Source organism: Apodemus sylvaticus, chromosome 4 (assembly GCF_947179515.1).
Source record: "Apodemus sylvaticus chromosome 4, mApoSyl1.1, whole genome shotgun sequence".
Classification (NCBI taxonomy): Eukaryota; Metazoa; Chordata; class Mammalia; order Rodentia; family Muridae; genus Apodemus; species Apodemus sylvaticus.
This window is the reverse complement of record NC_067475.1, coordinates 14442065-14449180: the sequence shown is the minus strand read 5'-3', so window position 1 is coordinate 14449180 and position 7116 is coordinate 14442065. Positions and strand designations below refer to the sequence as shown.

At 44.9% G+C, this 7116-nt stretch overlaps 1 long non-coding RNA gene across 1 annotated transcript; it reads left to right on the top strand.

Annotated features, from left to right (window-relative positions):
* Positions 1 to 3798: 3798 nt before the first annotated feature.
* LOC127682056 (uncharacterized) lies at positions 3799 to 6926 on the top strand. The gene is made up of 2 exons (XR_007977343.1): positions 3799 to 3894; positions 6660 to 6926. It is a non-coding gene; the product is annotated as an uncharacterized LOC127682056 (long non-coding RNA).
* The last annotated feature ends 190 nt before the right edge of the window (positions 6927 to 7116 follow it).

Sequence of the window (7116 nt, the reverse complement as noted above, 5' to 3'; positions counted from 1 at the left end):
GCTGGGTGCCCTATCTGTTTACAAGGTTCCACAAAGATGTTCACAATGCTTATAACAGAAAACTAGGTTGCTGGCCCTTCCTTGGCCCATTGCCTTTGACTAGAAAGAAGGAAGGCATGCCACCTCTTCAATGAAACCTAGAAACTCTAAGAGAGGACTTCCAATTTTTAATTTAAATCCAGGAGAACCATTACACACACACACACACACACACACACAAATCCTATTTCTACTCAAAAAGTAAAGAAGAAACTGGAGGAAATCCACTCGATAGGAATAGCCAGCTGCGGGGAATAGAAGCCAGCATGGACTTGGCATGGAACTAGTTGGACAATTTAGAAATAAATTGATTTGTTCCAATTAATCATTAGATGTAACCGTCTCCATCAGGAGGCCTGTTTAACAGCTTTCACTCCCAATAGCTTCCGCAGAGAAGTGTCTCATGGCTCCTAATCGAAGAAGACCCTTCTTCATTTACATGCTTGTGTCGGCACAGAACCCCAGCTCTCATCGTAACGGGAATAAGATTCTGAAGCCATTTTGAGTGACCATAGCCAGATACTACAGATATAGGCTGCTTCAAATTCCATGTTCTAACACGGATTTGGGTTCATGAAGTTTCATAGTTTTCCAGAACAAAGAAAGTCATAAATGGAGGCAGTTTGCAGTGCTTTGGTGTGTGCATCAGAGAGGCGGGCACTATGAGATGCAGACAGGCTCAAGATGCAGTCTGGTGACATTCTTAGCTTCTGGCTCGGTAGAAGCTAATGGTCTGCTAAGTCAATGGATTCTAAAGGGTTTCTATCTGTTAGTCACAAGGCCTTAGTCCACACATAGAGGTGGGCAAGGAATGGCTGTTCGGTCGAGGCTAGAACTAGCCCAAGAGCAGGAGATTAGCATCTGGACCTGAAACATTCCAATCTCTCCCTAGTACTGAAATGCCAATCAACCAACCAGTCTCTGCATAGCCTCTTCCCTGTTTTCCTCACATGTTCTTACACAGGTTTGCATAGACTCTGCCACACAAAGTGGCTTGAGTGAAAGACTTATGTGTTAAGCTGATAATGCCATATGCTGTGCCCACAGGGCCATGATGAAAAGGGCTTTCTCTGTGTTCCTCTTTGATTTCCAAAGCTGCCCATCTCCAGAAGCATCTCATTTGGATATATCTGTTTATATTTCATTTGAAAATAGCTTTGGGGCTGGAGAGATGGCTCAACGGTTAAGAGCACTGACTTCTCTGCCAGAGGTCCTGAGATCAATTCCCAGCAACCACATGGTGATTCGCAACCATCTGTAATGCTATCTGATGCCCTCTTCTGGTGTGTCCGAAGATAGCTACAGTATGCTCATATAAATTAAAAAAAAAAAAAAACAATTAAAAAAAAAAGAAAGAAAAGAAAATAGCTTTGACCCATGAGCTGGTCTGTCAATAACAGAATTGCAGCTGCGACTGGGGAATAACCTCACAAAAGGGGACTTTCTATTTAGCCAGTGACCCAATTCAACTGGTTTCAAGCTCTGTAATTATCAGCAGCTGAAAGAAATTTAGCTAATAGTTTCAATACCTTATATCTATTTGGAAAGGATACACTATGCATAGGGGTGGGGAGGGTTAATTTTTTTTCTAACCCAAGTAACGGAAGCAGTTGGGTTGGTTTGCTTTCTCAGTCCACTAATGCAGGTGAGCCCACAGCCTGCAGGCTCCTGACCCATTAGACTACAATTAGTGCTTTGTCTTCTGTCTCAAAGAGATGTTTGTTTTGAGGTTTTCATTGGACTCAAAGTGCAAGCCAGTCTGTGTGCAGGTTAGAAAGTACAGGGGGCGGGGTGCTTGCTGCAGAATTTCTTTTTTGCTACTCGCCAGATTTGAGTTCAAATGATGCTTTTAAAATTCATTAGACCAGCACTAACTCTGTGGCATTTAACCTGGCCATCGGGCACAATGCTCTCTTTACTGTGTTCTGTCCGCCCAGTTACACACTGATAAAAGGCCTTTTCATTCTGAGCCCTGCCTGCTCAATCAAAAAAGCACGAATAACATTTCCTTCCCCAGTCACAAACCTCCCAACTACGCATTCCACCAATGTTCCCAGCCACGGTGCTTCGTGATTCCATGTCTCAACAAAATGCGTAGACTGATCGAACCGGATTAGGAAGCAAAGTGCTACAAAGCCTGGAAGTTCTCAGACCCGCCAGCGGCAGCGTGGCGACTCCCGACGTTCTGAGAGTGTGGATGGGAAAAAGAACAAACTTCAAATGTGAGTTTTTAGCGTCAGTGAATGGAATTGCCTGAATCTTAAAGTATAAATATTTACCAGTCCAGGCTGTGCCACTTAAAACTGCTCTTCTCATAACTCCAGGATTCTAACGGAAATGTACAATGACTGGTGATGCTAACCGGCCTCATGGGCTCTGAGATCCCTGCTTTCACTCATTCTACTGAAATACATTGCATAGTCCAACTGAATACTCTGATTGTATATTACCCAAGGTTTTGGGGAAGCCTCTGTGTTCCGTGGGAAGGCTGAGCCCTGCTCTCGTTCACCCCGTATTTGTGAAACAGCAGCTTCCAGGCTGTACCTTGACCTGGGGATCCCATGTAGTAAGCACCATATGGCTCCGTTTTGAACACGAACACAGAAGCAAGATGAGTCTGCATCATGTTTGTGTAGACAGACACTGTCCAGCACCGCCCACGAGGCACAGACTGGTCGCTCGCTCCTAAAGGTGAAAGTTGCCATCTATAAAGTTATCAAAGTAGGCTGGGGATACATGAACATGTGTATATACTAAAACTGTATCAAAGAAACCAGGGCCCAAACCTATTAAACATGCGACACCGATGAGAGGCATCACACCCTCACTTGGACCCCATAATGAAGACACACCTGACATTACAATGGCTGACACCTGCCTCCCCCAACCAGTCACGCGAGGCCCTAGGTTAGACCGCCTGCCTGTGCTTTAAACTCACACAGACTTCTCACTCTTCTTAAGGAAATAACAGCGATGATTAACTGGAGCAAGAAGGCTCTTGCTGTACAAACGGGATCGGCTTTGAAATCCCCATCCCCTGCCTTAGCCTCCTCTGTGCTTCTTTATGGTAGTTTCATAGTCAAGTCTTAGAGTTTTAAGTCTTCAGTCTGTTTCCAGTTGTCTCATGGGTCTTGCTTCTCTTTTTGGTATTTTTTAAATCTTCATTAAAATGCAGTAATATCACTTCCTCTGTTGATTTTCTTCCCTCTAACCTCTCCTATGTCTTCTCCCTCCCTCTCAAATTCATGGCCTCTTTTTCTTTTTTATGTGACATATTCGCATATTTTTCTATAGGCTTATAGATGCATACATATTCATATATGGAATGATGTCTTAGCTATGGTATCTATACTATTTGGTGTTAGATAACATGTTAGGGAGCTCATGCCTTAGAAAAGTATCCTTAGTTACTTGTAGTTCTTTGGCTCCAGGGAAACTACTACACCTATTATCTCAATAAAATAGCTGTGTCATGTTTGGTTTTTTTTTTTTCCAATACTTGCTTATTCAAGCTAACATCCAAATAAGGTGCATGCTTTGTATTTGTTTGATATGGTTTTGTGTGTGTGTGTGTGTGTGTCTTTGTATTCTATAAGTTTATTCTGTCTTTCCCTCTTTATTTTTCTTTATTTTATTTATTTATTATTTTTCTTTATTTAATTGACTGGAAGAACCAGATCTCATGCCCTGCAGGCTTCTGAGCACTGCAGTCCTGCTGCTCTCTATCACACCATTAATCAGCACCTTGGTCTGCTGCCGACTCGTGTACTTCCTGTTAGGTTAGCCTCGCTTTTGAACCTTTCAGCTTACATGCGTCTATGATATTCCTGAGCCCTGTCTGAAAGCAACCAACAGGTAAGACAGATTTGCTGGGAGGGGAAGCTGTCTTTATTTCTAGTGACTGTGAACTTTCACCTGTGAGATCCAAACCTCCCTGGCATCGCTGAATGGGCGGCTGGCGTTCCCTCCGGTTCTGCCGTCGTCTAGGCAGTCACTTATTCGCAGATGGCTCACCGCTTCCTCAGATCTTCCTCGAAACATCAGCAGACGTGAACTCACACAAAGCATTCCTACACCCCGCTACCCCACTGTGGTGTTTCTATTGTCTTTTTGTTTAGCAGGCAATGCCTGGTGGCCCTGGGATTGCTGAGCTATTCTTGTTCACTGCCGGACTAAGGTTTTCCTCGGAGGACAACTTCCGTCTCATTAGACATGTTGAATGGCTGACTTATTTGCAGACAGAGTTCCATAGAAAAGCCAGACGTGAGCTTTCCCCTGGGAGGAGGCAAGCCTTTGATATACTGGGGTTGGGAACTCATTCTGAAGACAAAGCCCATGGGAGAGAGGGTATCCTGTCATATTCAGAGCAGGGTGTTGCCATTTGAAATCAGATAAGCTCTCGCGGGCTGGCGGTACTGTAAGTCCCTGTGTGTGACTGCTAGAATGTGCTGTTGCCATTTTAGCTTAGCTTTGGGTAACCGTAGCATTAGCTTATATTCTCTTAGCTGACCCCGTCATCTCTAATACTTTTAAAATCTTTCCATACCCTGCTATATGTGTGTGTGTGTGTGTGAATATTTATATGTGTGTGCTACTTAGCTAACTACATTCTTAGACTGTCTTTGCTATAAATAGTTCTCAGTTGCATACAACTTCATATCTATCCTATCATTTTGAAGAGAACAGGTATTTTTATTGCATGAGTTTCAGTTTATAACCAGTGAATTTGCAAGCAGAAACGAAGACTCCAGATTACATTATTGGAGAAAGCGCATTATGTGCTGGAATGCAAGTTTGTGAGGGGAATATTGACAGACCCCGGAGCAGAAACTGACAAACATGATGAGGTGCATGATGATGACAGGGCATTCCTCAGGCAGAACCCTGGGAAAGATGGGACTCTAGTCAGCAGACAGCACCAGGCCCTGATGCCTTTGGGTTGGAGGGGAACAGAAAGCAGGTGAGGCTGGAGGGGAGGCGTGGATCCTACTTATCCTCGTGGTCTTGCATCTGCATGTGTGTCTCCCCCACCCCACCCACCCCACCCACCCTACCCCACCCACCCTACCCCACCGCTCTCCACTTTATCTGCCTGTCTCACAGGGTGGGCCCCAATGTGCACTTCTGCTGAGCTCCAAGCTGCCTTTTCTGGAGGCTTAAGGACAAGACATGGCTGTTCTTCTCCTGAATGTATTGCACAGTAGCTCTCCAGTCTGCAGAGCATCCTCGAGGAAAACGCTCCTCCTCCCAGGCTGGGCTCTGCTCTTGCAACTCTTAAGGTTCCTGTCTTAACACCAGGCACACCAGAAGAGAGTGTCAGATTGCTTGGATTTGAACTCAGAACCTTTGCAAGAGCAGTCAGTGCTCTTAACCGCTGAGCCATCTCTCCAGCCCAATTCTTAAGGTTCCTTTTACTTCCTAATACTCTTCTAACTCATTTAGAAAACATAACTTCAAAATGCAGAGTAAACCACTTGCTTCCAGAGCTTGAGCACTGTGAAGTTGAACACTATACCGAGTGTCCTCTGCTTATCATTGCCAGCTCTATATTACCCTGTAATATTAGCTTTATTTCATAGTAACACTTCTAAAGCACAAAGAAGCTTCATGGCTTTCTGCAGGCCAGGCTGCCCATCTCCCCTCCCCTAAATTGCAGTGAAAGCTTCCTACCTGGCCTTCTTGTTCCCAATTTATTAGTGCTACCTCCATCGTCCATACAACCTTTGGGGTGGCCTTGTTAAACCTTTACATTAGATCAAGTCCTGCCCTGCGAAGTCCCCTCTCACATAACTGGCTGACTGACTCTCTCCACTGTTTTTTCCTTTGACGCTCTGCTTGTACAAATTATTCATGTTCTAAAAACTCTAGAACCTGTGTATGTGGCAGAAAAGACCATTTTTCAGATCCAATTAAGAACCCTAGGAAGGAAGAGCACCCTGTATTGTGTGTGTGTGGTGAGGGATGAGGTGATGAGGTCTCAGAGGTTCTCAGGAGAAAAAGAAGAGGGCAGGTCACAGACATCTGAGCACCCAGCAGTCTTGAAGATGGAAAACCAGACGGAAGCTAAGGAGTCTGGGAATCCTCTGGGAGCTGTAAACGCAAGGAAACTATGGAGGGAGGGTGGCCTTACATGTCACCCTGAGTTCCGTCCAGTGAATCCATTTGGCGACCTCTGCCTGAACCACAAGCTGTCACTGTGTGTTACAGTATGCCACAAGTCCCTGACCATTTGTTCCTGACTCATTTGAAGTGAATTCCCTCTCACTGACCTTCTATGCCTCAGACACACCAAGTTCACTCTTGCTGGTTCAAGACTCTTGCATTTTCTGTTCTCTTTGCTGGAGTGACCTGCCCTAGATTTCCATGCTGTTTCTAAAGCGACCGTTACCTGTCACTCATGGTCACATACATTACAGGTTTTGGAGACAATCAGATCAGAAGGAGCAAAGTGCTCAGCTAGGCTGAGGGCAGTCTTCTCCTGACGCTTGTAAGACGGACCCGTTGTTAAACACTTCCCCTCTGCTGACCCTCGCTCACAGAACCTTGTCAGATTTGGAGACGAAGGACAACATCCATTGAAATGACCCACCCTTTCCTTCTCATTTTGTCTGTTTCCACAGATGTCCAAGAATGGAGGAGAAGATCTTTGTTGATGACAGCACCTGTACCATCTTTAGAGTTTAGAACTTCTTTTTTTCTGTGCAGCAAGAGAATACTTACAGCCTATTATTGCAATGGGAAAACTCAAATGTCCTGTCTTAGTTTGGGTTTTACTGCTGTGAACAGACTCCATGACCAAGACAACTCTTGTAGAAATAACATTTAATTGGGGCTGGCTTACAGGTTCAGGGGTTCAGTCCATTATCATCAAGGCAGGAACACGGCATCACCCAGGCAGGCATGGTGCAGGAGGAGCTGAAAGTTCTACATCTTGTTCTGAAGGCAAACAGAAGACTGACTTCCAAGCATCTAGGGCGAGGGTCTTAAAGCCCACGCCCACAGAGACACACCTACTCCTAAGCTAAACCCCTACATAGTGCCACTTCCAGGGCCAAACATTCAAACCACTATGAGTTC